Consider the following 24,182-nt stretch of genomic DNA (forward strand, 5'->3'; position numbering starts at 1 on the left):
TTCCACTCCCTCTTCGGTGTCTACTCTGTTACAAATCTTGATATCATCTGCAAAAAGGCACACTTTTCCTTCTAACCCTTCAGCAGTATCACTCACAAATGAGCACTTGGCCCTATCTTGTGTTTTTAACCTATGTGGGGGTTCTACTGCTAGTTTAGCAGGGGCATCCTGGATTGTATACCTAGGTGGCCCCTTATGGTAACTGTGCATTATAATTTGTGCATATTTATGTATGGTTATGCACAATAATGTATTTTAAGTTATGTTGTAAATGGCTTTCAGTAATTATAGAAGAAACAATCTACCTATAGAAAGAAATAAGAGGGGAATCGAGTAGGGAGATTATGATAGTGGAAGCGAGGGGGGCAGTGGGGAGGACGAGGCCTGCAGTGGAGGAGAAAGAAGGGCAAAAGGGGTGGAACAGGTGAGGACTGGTGAAAGTATTTTTAGGAACTGAAACGCTAATGCCTCTCAGCATTCTGGGGCCAGGGCTTTCGTTCGAACACACGATGGCCCCCAGCTGCGCCCACCTCCTCCAATGCTTCCGAAGGAGCAAGTGCCACCCTGCAGGGGAACTCTGCCTGCTCGCCTTGCCTTTGAAAGCCGCCTTTTGACTCCCCTCGCCTGGCCACTCGGTCGCCTTTTGTGCCATCGATCGCCTTCCCTTCCGCTCCGTTAGTTACAGACGCGCAGCCAGAGGGACCGGCGAGAGAAACGAAACGAGCCCCCCCCCCGCCGCTTCTGACCTAGATCGGCGGCCGAGGGCGGGCGCTAGGACCCAGGCGGCCGCCGAGCGGGCGGCTCAGTCGGCGAGGCAGCGAAGGGGACCCGGGCACGGCTGCCGGAGGCGAGGGAGCAGGTGTGTCGCGGGGAGGGGGGGCTGCAGTCGGCTGTTGTTCCCCCCCCCCTCCCTCCCTCCCTTCCTCAATTCGTGGCGCGCGGCCATGCGGCTGCAGCGATGGGGGTGAGCCCGGAGCCCCCGGGACACGCAGACTCGACGGGCAGCCGCTGAAGCCGTGGAAGGACGGGCGGCAGAGGCGAGGGAGACGGAGAATCGCTGCCCCCCCCCCCCGGACCTTAAAGAAGGGCGACGAGATCGGGCTGGAAATGAGAACAAAGGGGACGGAGGAGCTCAGCCGAGTGTCCCTGTAGGACGATCCCCCCCCGCGAGCCCAGGTAGGAGATGCCCCCCTCCCTTTGGTTCTCCCTCCGGCTGCAACAACCTGCAGCTTCTGTGTCCCAGGGTGGGGGGTGGGTGCTGCGTCCATCTCTCTCTCTCTACAGTATTATATGGACTCCCAGCCTGGTCCGTACAGAGGGGCCTTGTATTATTACGTTACAGGGACCTGCTGCGTCTGTGTCATCTACCTACCCAGTTAGCACAAAGGACAATGAATGAGGGGGCCCCCCCCCTCCCAGTCTTTCACGTGCAGTGGGTGATCTGTGTATGGGGGTGTCCCTATCCGAAGAGTAATATGTGCCTGAGAGGTGAGTGATATGTGCTTGGCCTTTCAGACTCATAAAAATGCTGTCAAGCTGAGGTAGGTGTGTGTTTGGGGGGGGGGGGTAGATAGAGATTAGGAATAGAGAGGACCACTGGCTAGGGTTATCATATGGCTCCAGAAAAAAAAGAGGACGGATTGACATATCCGGGTTTTACTTTCATTGAAAGTAAGGAGGATGGATAGAGAGACATCTAGGTTTTTACTTCCATTGAGAGCACTGGAAGTAAAACCTGGATGCCTGAATCCAGCCTCCTTTTTCTGACACGGTAACCCTACACTGGGCCCTCGCCAACATGTTCCACAACACAGCATCAGCATCGATTTGTGTGGCCCTCTAAAGAAAAAGGTATCCTGCGGCCCCTGGATTAGGGAGGAGATAAAGGGGTACCGAGTGTTCCCTAAATGCAAAGATGCCCTTCATATGCAGGGCATGGGACCATATCTTTCCTGTCTGCCTGGTCTGGGAGTGTGGAGTCGTGTCCCAATGGTTGTGCTTGCTCTTAAGACACAAGAGCCCTTCTGCTCTTCGTCAAATTAACCTTCAGCCCCCTTTCACTCTCTTTAACAAAATTACATGGTAGCGTCCTTTTGCTAGTGCATATTACACATTTGGTATTGTTGATAGCAGTATCATATTGCCTGTGGTTTTTCACACCAGTAGAAAGCATTGATTTTGCGCTTCTAAAGGACTCATTGATTTCCTTCTTCCGTGGCAGCCAGTTCTAACACCGTAAGTTCCTATTAGCACAGCTGGGTCCTGTTCAAAGGTGTTTCCATTGCTGCTATATTAAAATTGCAGGCCGGTGAAGGACACTCTCTAAATATTATTATTTTGGGGTGATCTGGCGGTGTATGCGCTTAATTTTCTAACAAAGGGCTCTGGCAAACTGCTGCAATGGGTGTCTCTGTATTCTTAAAGTCATTTAATAAGGGCCCTCAAGAGCCCCATCCAGAGTATCACGGTTAATGAGGCCAAAAAATGAATTAAGGCACCGGAACACATAAACAGGCGCTGTCCCATGATACTGGAACAATAATCATGCCTAGCATGATTTGAGTGGTTTCACAGCTCTGCTTATGGCCTTTAGGGATGATACTTGTTTTCCTAGAAAGCCAGACGATTGAGATGGATTTCTTGGCAAAGGACATGGCAGCAAAAGGCAGAACGCAAAGGCTGGAAGCGCCGGACAAAGAGACCTGGATGCGGGTCATTGGCAGCACATCCAAAGAGCCACATTCAGGCTTTACTTCAGAATACCTCTACTTCAGGAAGCAGGTGAAAGCCTGGCTGTTCACCCAAGCCTTTATAATACTGTACATAGGGTGATTGATCATACATTCATTCTGCACCAGGACACACACTGTCTAAATGATCCTTATACATTAACTGTATAAACCACGTCTTGAGTTTAGCTTCCCATCTGTTTATTCCAGCGCACTGTCTAATATTTGCATCTAACCCCTCGGCTATAGGATAAGCTGTATTATAGAAGAACATTAGCGTCATATCTTTGTTTTTTGAATGTTCTGATTTGTGCTTATCACATGCTTCATAAGTATTATGTTTCCCTTTTAGTAGGTGTCATATCTTATTTGAAGTTCTTTTAAAAAAAATCTTTATTCATTTTTACATCTTACATCAAGTGTATCAATAAATTAACAATTGAAATTAGATACCTCACTTGAATTTCTATCATATTTAACAATAATATATATTTGAAGTTCAGTGCTGCTAATAAGTATATTTTTGAAACTGTTTCATGGTAGTCCTATTATGAAGTTTCAGTTTACTGATTTTGACTTGCCTCATTCATTGTATTTGGTCTTTTTACTACTGTGATGCTGTTAACAAAAATTGTAAGTTTTATGTTGAATTATATATACCTTGTGTCCATCGGCTTGGGTGAATCTCTTCATAAAGGCGGTTCATAAATCCCAATAAATAAATAGATTACCAATTCCTTCAAGTTAGCGTACACTATCTGCATTGAAGATTTCTACCTCATTTACCTTCCCCCCTTTTACAAAATCGTAGTGCAGTTTTTAGTGCCGGGCGTGGCAGTAACAGCTCTCACCCTCATAGAATTCCTTTGAGCGTCGGAGCTGTTACCACCACAGCTGGCACTAAAAAAACACGCTATGGTTTTGTAAAAGGGGTGTGTGCGTGTATTAATGTATTGCATTTATTATTTGCCAATCTCACAAGCAGCAGGCAAAGTTTTAAAAACTTAAATTGTATAATATTCACGTCCTCTCTGTCTTCCTGAATCTTTGGGTCCATAGCACTGAACATTTGGGAAGAGGCTAGGATCTAGTGGTACTCCAGCTGTGTGACTTGTTTCCCTGACACTGTGCAAGTCTCTGTGCCCCAGGATACACAAGTATGATGTGCTAATTGCACCAGTAATTATTGCTTGTTTCTTTTGGAAGGTCTCGTGCAGCCCACCTATTAAAACCTGCCAGATTAACCTACCTCAGAGGCTGCTCTATGTATCTTTCATACAGGTTCCATGGTGTTATTGTAGAGTGTAGACATTAAAAGCTAATAGCAGGCAGGTAACTTTAAGTCACGGGCTTTCATTTTGGGGGGGGATGGTTTTCTTTGGGCATTTATGTTTCCGTGCTGTTCATCCAGTTGTTTGTCATCTTTAATGGACATCTGATGCTGTGTTAGTGTTCATGAATATGGAAAGTGTTCTCAATATTTTGTTGACATTCTGCTCCAGAGACCGGCAGCAGACGAGAGTGTGGAAACTGACATCCCATTCTGATGCTGTCGGCAGTGATAGGGGTTTACACACCATTAGAGGAGCAGCAAGAAAAAATTCACATACTGCTCTTATATGGAAATTATGCTGTCTAGTGCGTGTACGCGCCTGGGAGAGTTCTGTTTCTGTGCAACTTTGCAACATTGAATTTGCTGAGAATTGTAGACGTCTACATAGTGATGGCTGCAAGGAGGAGACTACAGAACTGGCATTAGGGTCTACAGTATTGTGGCTGGAAGGAGGAAGCACGGAGTGAGACAGTATTGGCCACATGAGCAGTAGCAGTGACGCCCCACAGCCGGGAGACAGCAAGAGAGGCAATGCTGGGGTGAAGCCTGAGAGACGATCGGTGAGAGCAAACAAAGGGCCTTGCTGGCAGATGGGAATAGAGAACTGGGAGGGGAAGGGCATGGAGTTTAAACTTTGGGTGGGTGCAGAGAGAACCAGTAAGCTGCACAGAGAGAGAGAACTAGGGGCTAGATTCACGAAACTCACTGGTCCGGATCGTTGTTGGGCGATTCATGGCCGAGTTCTGCCAGGTGACTGATTCACTTAAGAGTCCTCGTTTGCATGTGTGGATTGGATGCACGCCCCACGGATAGCTTCAGAGCGATTGTGACGTATGTGCAGACCATCCTGGTTGGCTGTAGATACGATCCGCGCAAGTGCTTGCTCTCCGCACAAGCGAGGTCAAAACAAAGGGGGAGGGGTGGCATAGGTACAGAGCAGCTCCCGAAAGGAATCATTTAAATTTTTGCAGGCAAAATGGAACAGAACACACTTTGCAGCCAAAACAGAACACGCTTTAAACCCGCGGGTTAAAACCATGGGCTCGCATTTTTGCACAATATATAAAAAGGGGGGGGGAGGGGGGAGTATGCATATGTACAGTTTTTTATTTTGTATGTTGATGGTTGTTTTCAGGGTGGCAGAGAGCAGGGAGATTTCAGGGATTTCAGAGCGGCAGAGAGCAGGAGAGTTGGCAAGGAAGTAGCCACTGGTCCTCGGCAGTCGCTTCATTTCGGATCGGCAATCCCAATCGCTGTTCCTTCTTCAGTTTAGTGAATCAATGGCTTCCTACTTATGCATGTCATTTCACAGCTGTTTAATGAATTGGGTCGGGAAACGATCGCAAAACCATCGGTACACGGTTGGTAAGTTTTGTGAATCTAGCCCTAAATCTCTTGCAGAGGTAGACTGAAAACCAGGGAACTGAGTTCTTGTGGAGATGGGGGAAAGAGAAAAGGGGGGAGGGGGAGGTCAGAGCCTGGAGGGGACAGAGAGAGAAGGCAGTGGAGGGGGGGGGGGGGTTTGAACCTAGGGGAAAAGGGAGATCCTGTGGGATATGAGATCAAGTTAAAGGGCAAAAAGAGTGAATTGGGGAGAGTCAAGCCTAGAGATCAAGAAAGAGCTGGGGGTGGGGATGGGGGGGGGGTGTGATAGGGCAAGAGACATTGTAGTCGGGCCTGGGAAAGTGAGTTGGGGAGGAAGAAGCCAGCACTGATGATGGAGGAACTCTTCAAAATGTAAAAAATATGCATCTGTGAATAATAACCTTAAGTGAACTTTAAATTAATTATCACTCAAAGGTAGTGATTATATTGTGTGTTATAGAGAAACTAGTTTTTAAGCCCGTTACATTAACGGGTGCTAGAATAGATGTGTGTGTCTGTCTTTCTTTCTTTCTCTCTCTCTCCCCTTGGCCGCTGTCTGTCTGTCTATGTTTATTTGTTTCTCTCTCCTTGGACACTGGCTGTCTCTCCTTGGACGTTGGCTGTCTGTCTTCCTTTCTGTCTGTCTCTCTGGCCCCCTGTGTGTCATTCTTCGTGTCTGTCTTTGTGCCCCCGCTCCCCCAGAGCAAAGCTGTCTGCCCCCAGCATACCCCTTCCCCCAAAGCAGCCCCCTTTCCCTCTCCCTGATTGTCTCTCCATGGCCCCATTCTGTCTCCCCCCCCAGATCAAAGCTGTCTGCCCCCCAGCACACTCCTCCTCCAAAGCAGCTCCCTTTCCCTCTCCCTGACTGTCTCTCCATGGCCCCCTTCTGTCTCCCCCCCCTGAGCAAAGCTGTTTGCCCCCCAGCATACCTCTCCAACAAAAGCAGCTTCTTGTACCTGCAGCACCGGCACGACACCCTTCAGCCAATCGTGAGTGCTCAGAGCGTGAGAGGGAGTGGGAGTGGGGACCTGGGTGTATTGGGCGTGGCGGGGGAGGCCCCGACTGCCCCAGCTGCAGCGTCTTCGGCGTCGATGAGGAAGGAGAGATTGGCCCGACTCTCTACATGGACTTTGGGGACAGTCTTCTGCGGCTCGAAGCCCTCCTCCTGGCAGCCACTGCCAGCAGCGCTCAGCACTGCCTTCCTCCCGCCGCCCAGAGTAGATGTCTTTATGTCTGGTTTTTTTTTTTATTTGTCTCTCTCTCCTTGGACGCTGTCTGTCTGTCATTCTTTGTGTCTGTGTCTCTCCCTGGTCCCCTGTCTGTCCGTTTTTCTTTCTGTCTGTCTGTCTCCCTGGCCCCCCTGCTTGCCAAAGCAGCCCCCTTTCCCTCTCCCCCTGTTCTGCAATGCCTACCTGCTCCGTGGCCCCTTTCTGTTCCTCCCCACCATGATTACTGTCTGCACTCAGCACAACCCTCTCACCACAACAGCCCCCTTTCCTGCCTGCTCCATGGCCCTTCTTTTTTCCTCTTCCCCTCTCGTTCTTCCCCCTCCCTCCATCCATGGTTCCTGCCGCCACTGCTGCTCCTGTTCAAAGCGGCCCGCTGAGGTTCGCGGCCGGCTGTAGCGAACCTTGCAGGCCGCTGTCCACCTCAGTAGCATGTTCCCTCTGACGCGATTGCGTCAGAGGGAACGTTCTACCATGTGGAGAGCGGCCTGCGAGGTTCGCTACAGCCGGCCGCGAACCTCAGCAGGCCGCTTTGAACAGCAGCGCGAGGGGGGGAGTCGGCGACGTGCAGGCTGCTTTGAACAGGAGCAGCAGCGGCAGGACCATGAGCCCTCCTCCTGCCAGCCGCCGCCAGCGCCGCTCCATGTTGCCCGATGCGCCAAACTGGCGCATGCGCCTCAAGCCACCTAATACGGCCACGGACGGACACAGCATATGTCGGGTCCCCACATCCCCCTAAGTGCACATGCGCGCTTACAGGATTATTATTATAGATAAAGGACACTGAATTTTAAAATATCATTCTACTACTAATCATTTTTATAATGCTACTGGATGTACTTAGTGCTGTACACATTATATACAGGTTCTTTCTCTGTCCCTAGTGAACTCACAATCCAAATTTTTTGTACCTGGGGCAATGGAGGGTTATGTGACTTGCCCAGGGTCACAAGGAGTTGCAGAGGGAATTGAACCAGTTCCCCCAGGATCGCAGTCCACTGCACTAACCATTAGCTACTCCATTTTCATGCAGGGATTAGGCAAGTTTTTGCACAGAATTCTCCCCCAAAGTAATATATAATGCTTTTCCTTGACAACTAACTTCACTGTAAATAAACCTTTCTCTATCTGTCTTGGTATATAATAATACGAGTATTTTGGATGAAGTTTGTAGTCGGAGAAAATCAGTGGAGCTATTTACTGCTGTTAATTATAATGTATAGCACTGGGCAGAATTGTTTTCTACATCAGCAGTGTCTTTTTTTTTTTTCCACACCTGCAGTGTTGTGGTAGGTAGATTGGTTCCGGCGGTAATGGAAATCTTTCTGGACTGTGATATCGTCTGTTAGGCCAAGTTACAAGTATAGTGCCACTGATGATTTTCTCTCCAGTCACCAACCTGGAATCTTTTATGAACTTTTTTCTCCATGAGCCCTAACCTGGTTAAATACATGGAGGGGAATTTTTGATAGGATATCTAAGTCTGATTTTGGATGTTTCCCAGAAAACATCCAAATATCAGGTGGAGAAAATAACCATTCTTTTTCTTGAAAATGACCTATTTAGACATTTTGGCCCTTAGAACATCAAACTTTATTGGCCATTAAAAAAAAAAAAAGGTCCAAATTAAAAACATCCAGTACCAAGCCATTTGGATGTAAGCAGGGCCACCATTTATACTCACTGGTTACAAAGACATGCTAGCAGAGCAGTGAGGCACCTTAGGGGGCACTGCTGTGTGACCTTCACCTAAAGGATACCAAGTGCACCTCTCACTGTAATCCCCATATATTTATATGATGAGCTCTCCAAAACCCACTGTACCCACCTGTGTACTACCACAATAGCCCTTATACCGGCAGTTGTCACCTCTGTGTAGGTATATTGGGTTTTAGGAGGGTTTTAGTGGGCTCACACTTTCCCCCACAGGTATACTAGTTAGGGTGGCATATGGGTCTGGGTCCCCTTTTCTCTTTGCGGATGATACCAAAATTTGCAATAGAGTAGACACCCGGATGGTGTGAATAACACGAAGAAAGACCTAGTGACTCTTGAACAATGGTCTGAAATTTGGTAGCTAAAATTTAATGCTAAGAAATACAAGGTCATGCATTTGGGCTGAAAACCCCCAAGGGAACAGTACAGTTTAGGGGTTGAAGAACTTATGTGCAAAACAGATGAACGGGACTTGGGTGTGATTGTATGTGATGATCTTAAGGTGGCCTAACAGGTTGTAAAGGTGACGACGAAAGCTAGATGGATGCTAGGGTGCATAGGGAGAGGTATGGCCAATAGGAAAAAGGAGGTATTGATGCCCTTGTATAAGACTCTGGTGAGACCTCATTTAGAATATTGTGTGCAATTCTGGAGACCGCACCTTCAAAAAGATATAAAAAGGTTGGAGTCGGTCCAGAGGAAGACTACTAAAATGGTGCATGGTCTTCGTCATAAGGCGTCATAAAGCGTAAAGGGACAGACTTAAAGATCTCGATATGAATACTTTGGAGGAAAGGCGGGAGAGGGGAGATATGAAAGAGATGTTTAAATATCTACATGGCGTAAATGCGCATGAGTCGAGTCTCTTTCATTTGAAAGGAAGCTCTGGAATGAAAGGGCATAGGTTGAAGTTAAGAGGTGATAGGCTCAGGAGTAATCTAAGGAAATATTTTTTTACAGAAAGGGTGGTAGATGCATGGAACAGTCTCCCGGAAGAGATGGTGGAGACAGAGACTGTGTCTGAATTCAAGAAAACATGTGATAGGTACGTGGGATCTCTTAGAAAGAGGAAGAGTTAATGGTTACTGTGAATAGACTGACTGGATGGGCCATTTGGCCTTTATTTGCCAACATATTTCTGTATGGGTTTCTTCTTCAGGTGTTCTGCATGCAAATCTATTTTTTGTTTTGAGACATAATTTTTTTTGGGGGGCAGGGTTCTTTTAATTTTCCCATAAGCAAAGGATGGCAGAAAATCTTTATGTTTATTAAAAATTTACTGAATTTTTTTTAAAGCAGTAGTCCTGTGGTAAAATGTTTGGAAAAATGAGTTATTTTCAACTGAAACTCCTTTAATTACATGAAGATTTTTTTTTTTTTTTTTTACAATGCTCAGTTTACACTTAATAGATCACTCTGTGGTATGGCTGCACCTCGAATACCGTGTGCAATTCTGATCACCATATCTCAACAAAGATGGTGATGAAAAATGATAAAAGGGATGGAACAACTTCCCTATGAGGAAAGGCTAAAGTGGCTAGGACTTTTCAGCTTGGAGAAGAGACGGCTCAGGGGTGATATGATAGAGGTCTATAAAATACTGAGTGGAGTGGAAAGGGTAGATATGAATCACTTGTTTACTCTTTCCAAATATACTAGGACTGGGTGGCATGCAATGAAGCTACTAAGTAGTAGATTTAAAACAGACTGGAGAAAATATTTCTTCACACAACGTGTAATTAAACTCTGGAATTTGTTGCTAGAGAATGTGGTGAAACCAGTTAGCTTAGCAGGGTTTATAAAAGGTTTGGTTAAGTTCCTAAAAGAGAAGTCCATAGGCCATTACTGAGATGGCTTGGGGAAATCTACTGCTTATTCCTAGGATAAGCAGCATAAAATCTGTTTTACTACATGGGATCTAGTTATGTAATTGGGACCTCAGTTGGCCACTGTTGGAAACAGGATACTGCCTTGATGGACCTTCGGTCTGTCCCAGTATGGCAATTCTTATGTTTCCCCTTTACACTAAGTTGAGATCCTAGGTTTTCCACAGATCTGGGTTATTTGTTCTTTGACAAATGTTCAGAAGCCTGCCCTGCTCACAGTTTCGTAGGCTGAAATATGAGCAGTAGTCACTGTAGCATAGTGACCACCCTGAAAAGGTAAAAAGCACTTTTTTATTTTTGGCTTGTTACCTTCTTCCTACTCCTTTAATTATCCAGCTCAGTCAGAACCAGGGCAAGGATCTGGCACAATTTCCAAGCTATTCAGTTCCAGGAAGGAGAATTTTTGGCCCGTCCTAGCTTTGAACTTATATTCCAAAGCAGTGTGGGATTTGTAGTCCCTGATTCTTTCCATCAGTATCAATACTGCAGGATCCATAATGCACCAGGATAGGGGCGTGTCAGAAATCCAGGAGTGGACCAAACTGCCCCTCCTGGAACTGGTTCACTTGACAGTTTTGATCTGGCACCACAAATCTTCTTCAATCACTTGGAGATTGATTATTTCCCCTATGTTGAATCCCCCTCCCAATCCCACCATACCTAGTGTGGTTGTTGCAGGGATGGTCCTGGTAAAGCCCTGCAACATTGGACTCTGAATTTGGCCACCAACTCCTTCCTCACCTAAGGGCTGTGAGCACCTTCTCTGTGGCATCTGCAGCCCAAGCTGACCTGGGGATTGAACCAGGGTCCTTCTGCATGACAGTGCGCAGAACTTAACACCTAAGTCTTTGGGCTATACAAAAAAAAAAAAAAAAAAAGCCTATTAAAAAATTGTCTTGATCCAGGGTTAGTAAGGGCCCTTTCTTAGCAGGGCTCCACTTGGGCTCTTCTAGCAGATACGAGGTGTGAACAGGTAGCATCCTCTCAAAAATATAATTGTCAGCACAAAGAGGATCTCCCTTTGAGGGTGTACCACATTATAGGTTTTTACTCTGCTTGTGCAACGTAATATTCCAGCCTCTTAGTTGAGCAGGCTGAAATGGATCTTCAGTTCATTTCCTTGGTACCAGAGACAGGGCATTTGAAGGATGTCAGCTAATGATAAGAGGGACAATTTTCAAATAGTTTGAAGAGTTGCAAACTGTACAATAGAAAGTTAGTGTAAAAGGTGAGTGCTGAAAATGGCCAAGCAGTTTGAGCTTGGTGTTTGGTGCAGGTAGCTATGGGGCAGGGGGCGTTGGGAGAATGCGTTTAGCACTGTCGTCCTTTCCTAACTTAAACATGCCATGGGAACATCTCCTCAGAGACCAGCTAAAAATATGTTCAGAATGGAAACCAGTAAGCTAGTGCTAGGCAGCTGTGATTAGGGTGCCTAGCGACACCTAAGCAGGGCGCTGTTTATAGAATTCCTCAGTGAGTGTCTTCTGTCAGGGCGCAGATTTACTTCAGCTACAGCTCAGACCTTTTTAGATCTCTGCAGCAGTGGCGTAGTAAAGGAGGGACGGTCCACCCCGGGTGCTGTTTTGGGAAGGGCACAAGCACCCGTCCTCGCTCCTTCCCCGCCCACCCACCCCCACTGCTGCGCTTGTGTGCCGCTTCCCTTCCCCTATACCTCTGCAGCGTTCCTGGTGTGAGAAGCAACCCTCAACCTGCTGTTGCGCCAGCGTTGGCTCTTCCTCTGATGTCACTTCCTGGACCCACGCCTAGGAAGTGACGTTACAGGAAGAGCCGACACTGGTGCAACAACAGCTCGGGGGTTGCTGCTCATGCCAGGAACATTACAAACGTATGGGGAAGTGAAGTGGCACGCTCATGGCAGGAGCGAGCAGGGAAGGAGCATGTGGAGGGGGTGGAGAAGTGGGCGGGGGGGGGCGTGTGTGTGCCACCGCTCCGCATGCCTCTCACACTTGCTACGCCACTGCTCTGTAGGGAAATGTTTTTCTCTCAACATCTTCTCAACAAGTGCAGCAGGGATGGAGAGGGATAAGAACATAAGAATAGCCTTACTGGGTCAGAGCAATGGTCCATCAAACCCAGTAGCCCGTTCTCACGGTGGCTAATCCAGGTCACTAGCACGTGGCCAAAACCCAAATAGAAGCAACATTCCATGCTACCGATACAAGACAAGCAGTGGCTTTCCCTGTGTCTTTCTCAATAACAGACTGGACTTTTCCTCCAGGAACTTGTCCAAATCTTTCTTAAAATCGCTATCCACTCTTACCACATCCTCTGGTAATGCGTTCCAGAGCTTAACTATTCTCTGAGTGAAAAAAAAATTCCTCCTATTGATTTTAAAAGTATTTCCATGTAACTTTATCGAGTGTCCCCTAGTCTTTGTAATTTTTGACGGAGTGAAAAATCTATCCACTTGTACCCGTTCCACTCAGGATTTTGTAGACTTCAAGCATATTTCCCCTCAGCCGTCTCTTTTCCAAGCTGGGTGTTATAGGCCACATCTCATTTTAGCATGCTTTTTCTCCGTCCGCTGAGGCATAATTTAGCTCTGTATACCCCACAGAGAGTGTTTTCATGCTGGCTGATTTGACTCAGTTTGAGATGGGATTAACACGGGAAAGAATATATTTGCTTTAACCTGGTGGAGTTCTTATGTGCTAAGAGTGGCCTAGCGGTTACAGAAATGGGCTGAAACACAAAAAACAAAGCTTCACATCCCAGGTCTTCCACTCTTTTTACTCTTTGTGTCCCTAGACCTTTCATTGCCTTGGAGACCCATTTTGATTGTAAACTCTTCAAGGCAGGTACTTATTGTACTAAATGCATATGGCATCCCATATCTCATTGAACTTTCTATAAAATACTACTTCTACTTCTGGTATTTAAAGTACATACTTATGAAGAACCAACCTATCTCTCATGCCATCTTACCTTCTACCATCCAACTAGAAGTTTAAGTTTATGAAAAATTTCATATACCGTCTAATTGGGCTTCAAGGCGGTTTACATACAGTAGTTAAAAAGGGGAAACAAAAATTGTATATATAATCAATCGGACAGACGGTACCGTAATGGGCTTTGAGGGCTTTCCGTTTGTGCTGTGAGTGTGGGTGGGTAAACCTACAAGTGCTCATGCTCCTGTTGTGGGGGGGGATTAGGGGGAACCCCCCCAGTACAGTGAAAACTCCCATTTTTGTGCTCTTTGGGAGTTTTCAGTATAGTGGGGGGTACCCCCCACACCTCCCCCAATGGGAGCATAAGTACTTGTAAGTTTAGTGTGTGTGGGGGGGGGGTTCCCCCACCCCCTCACAATGCATAGGGGAAGCCCTGATATGCAGCACGCATCTGTCCTGTGCGCAAATGTCACCGTGCACTTTTAACAGGTCACCGGACAGACAGCAGGTAATAATGAAACACATAATAAAACAAAGACTAAAACTGAGACGTTAGGGAAAATGGGGAAAAAGTGGGAAGAGGTAGGGAAGGACAAGGGGAAGGGAGAACACATACGATTGCTACAGTATACTTGACTAATTGTTCCTACCCACAGCGAACACATTAGGCATGCTATCTTCTCCATACAAGGATTACCTTTCCATTTAAGAACCCAACTTTCCCTTGATTGATTCAAGCAACACCTAAAGACGTTTCTCTTTACAGATACATTTAATCAGCATCAAGCTTTTCCACTTAGGCAAGTTTGAAAATTCTTCGACAGAACACAATTCCAGCTCTTGGTCCAGTCCCTAGTCCTAGGTCTTCTAGACTACTGCAACATACTCTTATCTCCCCTGCCCCGCAATCATAATAAAACAACACAGACAGTTCAAAACACAGCGCTAAGAATTATCTATTCACTGGGGAAACACGACCACATTATGGCGGCATACTTCGACTCACACTGACTCCCAATACAAGCAAGAGTACAATTCAAATTCTACTGCCTACTATTTAAACCATAAACGGAGACAGGCCAGCCTACCTAAACTACCTCAACCAGACATAGGAGAACCCACAAACCGTTCACACATCCCCCAATCAGAGACGTCAAATGAAAAAAACTGTACGATGGCCTTCTAGCCACACAAGCAGCAAAACTAGACTACCAACTCTCCAGTTTACTGATAACGACCCCAGACTACAAATCGTTCAGAAAAGAAATAAAAACCATGCTATTCAAGAAATCCTTGAAGACAAACTAACACCGCAAGTTTCGTCCCAATTCTCTGAAGCAACTCGCTCTACAATTCCTCTGGAAATGGCCAGATAACTCCTTTTGTAATCTGCCTTGAACCGCAAGGTAATGGTGGAATAGAAATCACTAATGTAATGTAATACCTTTCTCGCTCTTCTCTGCTGCTAGAAGCAAGTCCTTGGGTAAACATGAGCACCTTTTGTGGTCTCCCCTTCCCCTCTTCTGCTATAATTATAATAGTTTTGTCCCTTCCCCCTCACTATTTTGTATTGTTATATAGTAATCTCTATTTTCCTATTTTAGAATGTAAGCCACGTAGATGGTTCATCCAATTAGAAGGACAAGAAAACATAATAAACTTGAAACTTGAAAACTATAACCTTTGTTTCCATAGTCAGCAATACAATTCAAACAGTGGTCATAGCAAACCATAAGTATATGGTATATAATATATTGGAGTCCAGAGAAAGGGGAAAATATGAATGCCAGAACAAATGAGAGGTGTTGCATAGAAACAGAGAATCATGATGGCAGATAAAGGCCAAATGATCCATCTAGTCTGCCCATCCGCAGTAACCATTATCTCTTCCTCTCTAAGAGATCTAACGTGCCTATCACATGCTTTCTTGAATCCAGACACTGTGTCTGTCTCCACCATTTCTTCCGGGAGATTGTTCCACACATCTACCACCCTTTCTGTAAAAAAAGTATTTCCTTAGATTACTCCTGAGCCTATCACCTCTTAACTTCATCTTATGCCCTCTCATTCCAGAGCTTCCTTTCAAATGAAAGAAACTTGACGCATGCACATTTGCGCCACTTAGGTATTTAAACGTTTCTGTTATATCTCCCTTCTCCCACCTTTCCTCTAAAGCAGTGGTCTGAAACTCGCGGCCCGCCCGGTGTTATTTTGAGGCCCTCGGTATCTTACCATTGTTCTGGAACATTGCCCGCCTCACTGCTGTAACCTCATGCAAGCACTTTCCTGCATCTGTATGTGATTGTGAGGTGGAATGGAGAGGACAATCGCTTAGATGTAGGAAAGCGCTTGCATGGTTACAGCAGTGAGGTGGGCAACATTCCAGAACATGCAGAAAGTGAAAAACTATCTAAACTTCACTTTCTGAATGTTGCGCTTCTTTCAGCTGTGTATAGCTGAAATTATCAGAAGCAATTAAGGAAAGATTTATAAACTATAACGAGTTTTACCTCATGCAAAGTTGTCATTTCTTTAATAAAATATTAAGTACTTTTTTCTGCGGCCCTCCAAATACCTACAAATCCAAAATGTGGCCCTGCAAAGGGTTTAAGTTTGAGACCGCTACTCTAAAGTATATAAATTAAGATCTTTTTATGGCCTCATATGCCTTATGATGAAGACCATGCACCATTTTAGTAGCCTTCTTCTGGACCAACTCCATCCTTTGCTGCCTTTCAGGGTCAAGAGGACCTTAGAGCACTCATTTGCTTCTTTTGGGAATAAGCACATAAGAATAACCTTACTGGGTCAGATCAATGTTCCATCTAGCCCAGTAGCCTGTCCTCAACAGTGGCCATCCAGGTCACTAGTACATGGTAAAACCCCCAAAAGTAGCAACATTCCATGCTAACGATCCAGAGCAAACAGTGGCTTCCCCCATGTCTGTCTTAAAAACAGACTATGGACTTTTCATCCCAGGGAATTGTCCAAACCTCTCTTAAAACCTGCTGCGTTAACCGCTCTTACCTCAACTTCTGGCAATGTGTTCCAGAGTTTAACTATTCTCTGAGTGAAAAAAATATTTCCTCCTATTGGTTTAAAAAGTATTTCTCTGTAACTTCATTGAGTGTCCCCTAGTCTTTGTAATTTTTGATGGAGTAAAAAAATCGATCCATTTCTACCCATTCTACACCACTCAGGATTTTGCAGACTTGTAGGTTTTTTTTTACCTGGACAAGTAATGATTGGGCTGACAATCCATTCACATTCCTCTTTGACCTTATCTCAGGCTGGGGAGACTGGAAGCAATCTCAGAGCACTGCACACTTGCTAGTTCTAGCAGGCAAAATGGTGATTGCTCAAAAATGGAAAACATAGGTCAGGTCTAGCAGGGAGTCTTTTGAGTAATTCATTTGTATGAATGCTTATAACCATTGTACAATGCTCTTTGCATCTGGTAGTTTTGTACAAGGAAGATCATCCATCAGAGAATTCTTAATCCATTACCCTGCCTTTATTCACATTTTTCAGTTCCTTATGCAGTGATCTAATTATTGGTGAATCAATGTGTCTGATACATGTGATTATTATTCCTGCTCAATACCACAAAATACCTATTTTAGGAATCATTTTTATGAGCTGATGTCAGGTATTAAATGGACTTCATAAGGCACAAATATCTTTATATTTCATGATAGCACAGCAATGATCACAGTAAGGCCCACCTTAGACTCTGAGATGGATTTTGAATCTGAGGTTAGGAAGATGCCTGAGACTTTAAGATGGATAATACATGTCTGAGGTAAGCAAGGTGCCTGAAGCACTGAGATGGATTAAGAATCCCCGAGGCTGAACTTGCCTGCGGACACCAGGTAGAGAATCTTTCAGGTGAGGAAGGTGCCTGAGGCTCTCAGATGGATTATGACATCAGAAAAGTGAGAGTGACCCAGAGTAGCAGTTTGCTTTTATGGGGTTTTTTATATTATAAAGTGTAGCTTGTCTTCCTTCAGTGTATGATTGGCATCCCTGATGGGTAAATGACTTGACTGACTCCTGCTACTGCATGAGGCTTTCTGTGACTGGTCTTTGTGTTTACACAGGAATGCTGTGGTAGCTCCCTGTATATACCAAGTGAACGGTTTAAGTATGCCTCTGGAGTTTTGTGCTTGGTTTTCTACTCAGCACAGAAAGAGCATTATTTACAAGTTGGGAAATGTGCAACTGTAGCAATGGAGAAAGAGAGAGAAGGAACAAAACTGGTAAGAGGGCTGGAACACTGCCCATACGCCGAGAGGTTGGATAGGCTGGGGCTCTTCTCTCTGGAAAAAAGGAGGCTCAGGGGAGATATGATAGAGACCTTCAAGATCATGAGGGGCATAGAGAGGGTGGATAGGGACAGATTCTTCAGACTGAGGGGGACAACAGGTACGAGGGGACATTCGGAGAAACTGAAGGGAGATAGGTTCAAAATAAATGCAAGGAAGTTTTTCTTCACCCAAAGGGTCGTGGACACTTGGAATGCGCTACCGGAGGAAGTGATCAGGCAGAGTACGGTACAGGGATTCAAACAGGGATTGGACGGATTCCTGAGGGATAAAGGGATCGTGGGATACTGAGAAAGGTGCTGGGATGTAACACAAGTATAGAAGCTAACCAGGTAATAAGTATAGAGAGCCAACCAGGTCGTGTATGTGCAAGACCGGAGGGCTAGGACTTTGATGGGAAGATAGGACTTCAATGAGGAAGCAAGGGGGCCCCTTCTGGCGATTCAGACAGGTCGTGACCTGTTGGGCCGCCGTGGGAGCGGACTGCTGGGCAGGATGGACCTATGGTCTGACCCGGCGGAGGCACTGCTTATGTTCTTATGAACCTGCTTTTTTGATGAAAGACTGATACTGTGGGGATTATATACTCAGGCAAAATGAGGATTACCGGTAAGACAATAGAGGTGAGCCATGAGGATGTCCTCCAACATATAGATAGATTGAAAAGCGACAAATCACCAGGCCCGGACGGAATCCACCCAAGGGTATTAAAAGAACTAAGAAACGAAATAGCGGAAATCCTCCAATGAGTTTGCAACCTATCCTTGAAAACTGGCGAGATCCCAGAGGACTGGAAGATAGCAAATGTTACACCTATCTTTAAAAAGGGATCGAGAGGTGACCCAGGAAACTACAGACCGGTAAGTTTGACATCGGTTTTCTTTTAGCTTTTAATTTTTATTACATTTGCTTTCCTTCCCATTCCATTTTTTTCTTTTCTCTCATTGGGATTTTAATTTTCTGTAGCATGTTATTGACTGTAGCGTGTGTAGTGGAAACTTGTGTATGTATCCTTGTAACCCGTTCTGGGCTCCTGGGAAGGATGGGCTACAAAAATGAACAAATACATAAATATAAGGGGGCTTTAGTGAAATGTGTACCTGGGATTTTGTGAGGTTCACTGCATTTCCACCTAGGGTACCCCACTATTCTGCTGAAATGTCTGTGGGGTCATTCTACTAAGAATGCTGGCCCCTCCTACATCCCAATGGTTTGTTCTGCACATTTTTGTTTTGGACTTTTTTTTCCCCCCAAAAAAATGGTTCAAAAAGATAGATGCCCTGAACACAAACACATCCGAAGAGAAGGGGTAGGAGCGTTGGTGGAGCCTCCCAGCGCTCGAGCCCCGCAGTTTTTACAGTCGACGACATTTTCCGGCGTCTCCAAAGTGAGTCGATCCGCTTGGGGAATCGCCCGTTGGGAGCGCCGGCTGATAGGAGTGTCTCGGCGGATACCCCCGGGCTAGATGTCACGCTGAGCCCCGACGTCAGGACGCCTCCCTTACAGCCACTGCCGCTGGGAGCCAGCTCTCCGAGGGATGAGAGCATGTCCGAAGAGGCAGAATTTTCATCCCGAGAGGCCAGTGAAGTGGAGGGCTCGCTGCAGGGAACAGCACAAGGGGAACTTCTCCTTGTAAAAGAACCAGCGACCGGGACAACTGTGCTTAAGGGTCTACAAGGCACAGGGGAGGTAAAACAATCAGATGAACTAAATAACTGCACAAATACTTTCCTTTGCCCCTATCCGACCCCCAGAGGTTACACTGGAATCTTTATGGGACTTGGTTTCTAGTCTGGGCAATTCTCTCAGTCCTCAGATAAAGAATTTGGAAAAAGAATTAGATCTTCAGAAGGAAGAAATTAAAAATGTGAAACAGGACATTGTAGTCATAAAAACTGAGATACAAGAAGAAAAGAAGGACTTAAAAATGTTTAAGAGCAACCAAGACTTGATTGTGAAAGATAATCTTAATTTGAGAAGAAAATTAGAAGCACTTGAAAACAATAGTCGGTTTAACAATTTACGTTTGATTAATTTTCCAAAGGTTGTCTCAATTCCTCCAGGAGAAATGATAAAACGCTACTTTCTGGAAAATTAAAAAATTCCTGAAGGTTCACTGCCACCATTGTCAAGAGTGTACTATTTGCTTATTAAAAAAAATCAGGAATCTCAAAAAAAAGATGAGGATGGTGGCCCACAGGAAAATCCTTTGGATGTTACTGCTTTATTGGAACAATCTGATAGAGAGGTGGCTAGTTCAGCCACTCTCTTACTGACTGTAGCTTTGGCTCCAGACAGAGATTGGATTCTTAAACTTTTCTTTAAAAATAGATCCAGAGATTTCCTTGGCTTCCATATTCAAGTTTTTCCTGATGTTTCGAGAGAAACTAAGAAAAGAAGGAGGGAATTTTTATTGTTAAAACCAGGTGTGACTCAGATGGGGGGATTATTTTTTCTTAGATACCCTTGTAAGTGTGTAATAAGGTATAATTCCCTCAAATATATTTTCTTTGAACCGTCTCATTTGACTGCTTTCCTCTCCATGAAGCGCCTTGAAAAAGGAGAAACATCGGTGTCTTAATTATTAAGCTCTCTTTCAGCACAGATGACGTGTTTTGGTTAATTTTGTTATTGTACTAAACTTACTCCTAATTCCTGAATCTTGGATCCATTGTTGAGGACTAGTGTACGATTAAGTTGGAATTATTACCTTTTATGTAATTTAGGTTTATTTTCAATCTTGAGAATAATCAAAGATATGTTTTCTTGATTGCACTTTTCTGTACAAGATGGTATGCTTGTTAAAATTTCAAAAATTTATAAATAAATAATAATAATAAAAAAAAAAAAAAGAGACCTTTTGCAGTTTTGAAAATGGGCATGTTTGGTACTGGATTTTTGTGTGTGTTCCATAAAACACCTAAACTTGGATTTGGGCATCCTATCGAAAATACCCCCTCCACTTGCCTGTATAAAATAAGTTCAAAACAGGCATCTTTTTGCTCAATTAATCTAGGTGCCTTGGAGGTTAAAATTATCCCCCTCCTCCCCCCCCCCAACTTTTTCAGAACCCACATTAGCATTAGAGGACTAAGGACTAGATTCACTAAGCAAACCGATCGTGCCTGCCCCGACTCTCACACCCTTCCCCGCAGTGTTAACCCGGGTTAAAACCACGGGCTGTAAAAAAAGTTTTAAAAAAGTGCCAGGCCGGAGGTCCAGTGCATGCGCAGACCATCTAAAGATGGTCTGCGCATGCGCGGGGATCGCTATAGAGCGATCCATGCCAGCAGATGGGGGCGTTCCTCCGATCGCCCTCATCTGCATGTTGCAGTTTTGTGAATTTGTCGGACCTGCCCAGATTGGGCCCAATCGGGCAGGTTAGTGAATCTAGCCCTAAGGGAGAAGACTCAGAAACATGGCTTACATAGATGTCAGGGGCTTTGAGAGCACCGGAAAAAAAAGTAAGCCAGGGTCACTGAATGCTCTGCTACCTGTAGCATAAATCTGAATGAAACTGGATTCATTTTTCAAAAGTTATTAGAGGGGATAGACAGACAGACTTGTTGAAATGCATTTCCACAAGATGCCAAACTGATAAAATTTAAAACTGTAGACATTTTTAAGTTTTGAGGTAGTTCAAGTATGTTAGTTTTGTTCCTTATACTGGTATCCTTTGTATGACTTTGGATCTTCTGATGCAGTAAATTTGATGTATTATGTAGATCAAGTTTGAGGCTATGATGTTTGGTTGAATTCCTTCTGTTCTTCACTGCTTTTCAGCCCCTTGGGGAAAGTTTGGATATATATAAATCTATCTTATAAGATTTGTTTTCTGTAGGAAAGTAGAATAACCATGTTCTAGTTGCAAAGCAACATGGAATATTGAGCTTGAAAGGCTTCAGCAGCAATTTAATAATAATACTTATCATTTTTTATAGTTCTTCTGGTTTAAGGCAGTGCTGATAAGTATTCTGATACAATATGTCCCTGCCTCAAAGAGCGTGAAGTCTAAGGGGCCCATAATCAAAAAACATAAACGTCCAAAAAGCATCCTAAATCAGCACTTGGATGACTTAATCGCCAGGACGTCCAAGTGCCAATAATTGAAATAATTTTTCTGTACGTTTAACAAGGTGTTCCAGCCTCTGTACGTTCAGAGCACAAGATGGGTGTAGTGGAGATGTGTTATGGGTGGGCTTTGGGCTTTGGGCAGTCTCAAGGGCGGGTTAGACATGGACGTCTTGCAGCGAAAATCAAACATTTTGCAAGACAATCTGGACGGAACTTATACATTTGGACCTAGACATGTTGTAGAAGGGTCTAAGTGCCACAAAGATAACCGAACTGACCATATGACCACTGCATGCATCAAGTACTCTCTGACCCCCCCTTCCACCACACAAAAATCAGAACAAAAAGGTACATACCTGTCTCTAAAACAGCAGCATCTGATATGGGGCATCCTAGTAGAGCTGCACACAGGTGTCTTAAGTAGCCTAGTGGATGAGCTAGTGAATCACAGAGAGGAGGACCCAGGCCCATAAGCCAGTCTAGCTACTACATTTATGGTGGAAAATGTGCGCCCACCAAAGCTCTATTCTACTGCCATATAGGTGCCACTTGCAGACATGGCTTTTGGGGTTGTAGACAGGTGGGTGTAATGGATTTGGGGGGTGTTTTGGGGAGCCCATCATAACATGTAAGAAAGTTCTGATAAGATGTTTATGTGGCACCCTTTTTGTGAAGTTCACAGCAGTGACCTCTAAGGTGTCCAACTGCTCGGTTGCTGTGTCTGGGTGGACAGTCCATTACAGGACTGGCCCCACACACATCCAAATGGTCTTGTTCTGGCCATTTGGTACTTGGATGAAATTTTGTTAGAAAACGTGGTATAAAGATAGACATCCTGACAGTCTGGGTGTCCCAATGACCTGGACATCCAGATAGAGGATTTTCAAAAAATATATATTTCTAGATATTTTATTACTGCCGAGTATAGATGTCCAGCGCCATATGACCAAATCAGACTTAGATGTATGTTTTGAAAATGCCCCTCCATGTGCATACCTGCAGTAATGGTGACTTACCCAAGTTCATAAGGAGTGACAGTGGCAGAATTTGGATTTGGAGTACCTGTGGCAGTGGGAGATAAGGCAAAGTGCCCATAGTCACAAGAAGTGGCAGTAGCAGAATTGGGATGTGAATCTTGACTTCACTGGTTCATAGTCTATTGCTCTAAGTAACCACTAGGCCACTTCCATGCCTAATGCAGGCCTTCCAAACTACATTCATCAGCAAAGAGATCTAGAGTAATCATAAAAAAGATCTAACATTGTTGTGTCTCTATCCTTATTTCTTTGCTGACCATAAGAACATAAGAAATGCCTCCGCTGGGTCAGACCTGAGGTCCATCGCGCCCAGCAGTCCGCTCACGCGGCGGCCCATCAGATCCAGGACCTGTGCAGTAATCTTTTATCTATACCCCTCTATCCCCTTTTCCAGCAGGAAATTGTCCAATCCTTTCTTAAACCCCAGTACTGTTCGCTGCCCTATAACGTCCTCTGGAAGCGCATTCCAGGTGTCCACCACACGTTGGGTAAAGAAGAACTTCCTAGCATTCGTTTTGAATCTGTCCCCTTTCAACTTTTCCGAATGCCCTCTTGTTTTTTTATGTTCTGAAAGTTTGAAGAATCTGTCCCTCTCTACTCTCTCTATGCCCTTCATGATCTTGTAAGTCTCTATCATATCCCCTCTAAATCTTCTCTTCTCCAGGGAAAAGAGACCCAGTTTCTCCAATCTCTCAGCGTATGAAAGGCTTTCCATCCCCTTTATTAGTCGTGTCGCTCTCCTCTGAACTCTCTCGAGTAACACCATATCCTTCTTAAGGTATGGTGACCAATACTGGACGCAGTACTCAAGATGCGGACGCACCATTGCCCGGTACAGCGGCAGGATAACTTCTTTTGTTCTTGTTGTAATACCCTTCTTGATTATCCCCACCTTCCCAGCATCAATCTCTCTCTACTTTCTCATTCCTCTGTCTCTCCCCTTTCCCTCATCTGATTTCTCCATTCCACCCTGACTCTTTCCCCTCCTCTAATCTCCCTGCCAGCTGTTTCCTTCCTTTTTTTGCTCCTCCCCTGTCCAGCAGTATCCTTTCTCCCTTACCTCTTCCCCCTATCCAACAGTACCTCTCTTCCCCTCCTCCCCTCCCAGCAGCATCTCTCCTTCTCTCTCCCTCCCTCCCTCCAGGTCCAGTAGCAGCTCTCCCTTTATCCAGCAGCTTCCCAGCCTCCAACAGTGGCTTCCTCCCCTTCCCTCCCAGCAGCTCTCAGTACTTGCCTGCTTCAATGCAGCGATTCACTTAGGCAGCCTTGGGGCTTTTGCTGAGTCATGGCCCGCCTCTGATGATGCAACTTCCTCTTTCCTCAGAGGCGGTGCGACCCATCAAAGGACCCAAGTCTGCCTAAGTGAATCGCTGCGCTGACGCTATTAGTGCTGTTGCAGGGAAATACTGAGAACTGAGAAGCAAAACGTTGGAGCTCCCCTGATCTCGCCTGCCCTGTGCGGACTGGCAGGAAATTTCTGCGGATCAACACCAGTCCGCGGACCAGCGGTTGAAGAACACTGGTTTAGGATGATTCATCATGGCTTATTCATCGCGGCTGATTCAGCACAGCTGTTTCATCG

At 45.2% G+C, this 24,182-nt stretch overlaps 1 protein-coding gene across 2 annotated transcripts in view; it reads left to right on the forward strand.

Moving 5' to 3' along the window:
• Window positions 1-385: 385 nt before the first annotated feature.
• The window catches only part of SBK1 (SH3 domain binding kinase 1), a 92,890-nt gene continuing 69,093 nt past the window's right edge, over window positions 386-24,182 (forward strand). Inside the window, exon 1 of one of the 2 annotated variants that reach the window (XM_033963789.1) lies at window positions 386-424. The gene's annotated coding sequence lies outside the window, so the exon portion shown is untranslated. Of the gene's footprint in view, window positions 425-502; window positions 1,177-24,182 lie in introns of those variants that run through there. The other variant, XM_033963788.1, reaches the window with a different exon arrangement.

The sequence above is a fragment of the Geotrypetes seraphini genome, chromosome 11 (assembly GCF_902459505.1).
Source record: "Geotrypetes seraphini chromosome 11, aGeoSer1.1, whole genome shotgun sequence".
Classification (NCBI taxonomy): Eukaryota; Metazoa; Chordata; class Amphibia; order Gymnophiona; family Dermophiidae; genus Geotrypetes; species Geotrypetes seraphini.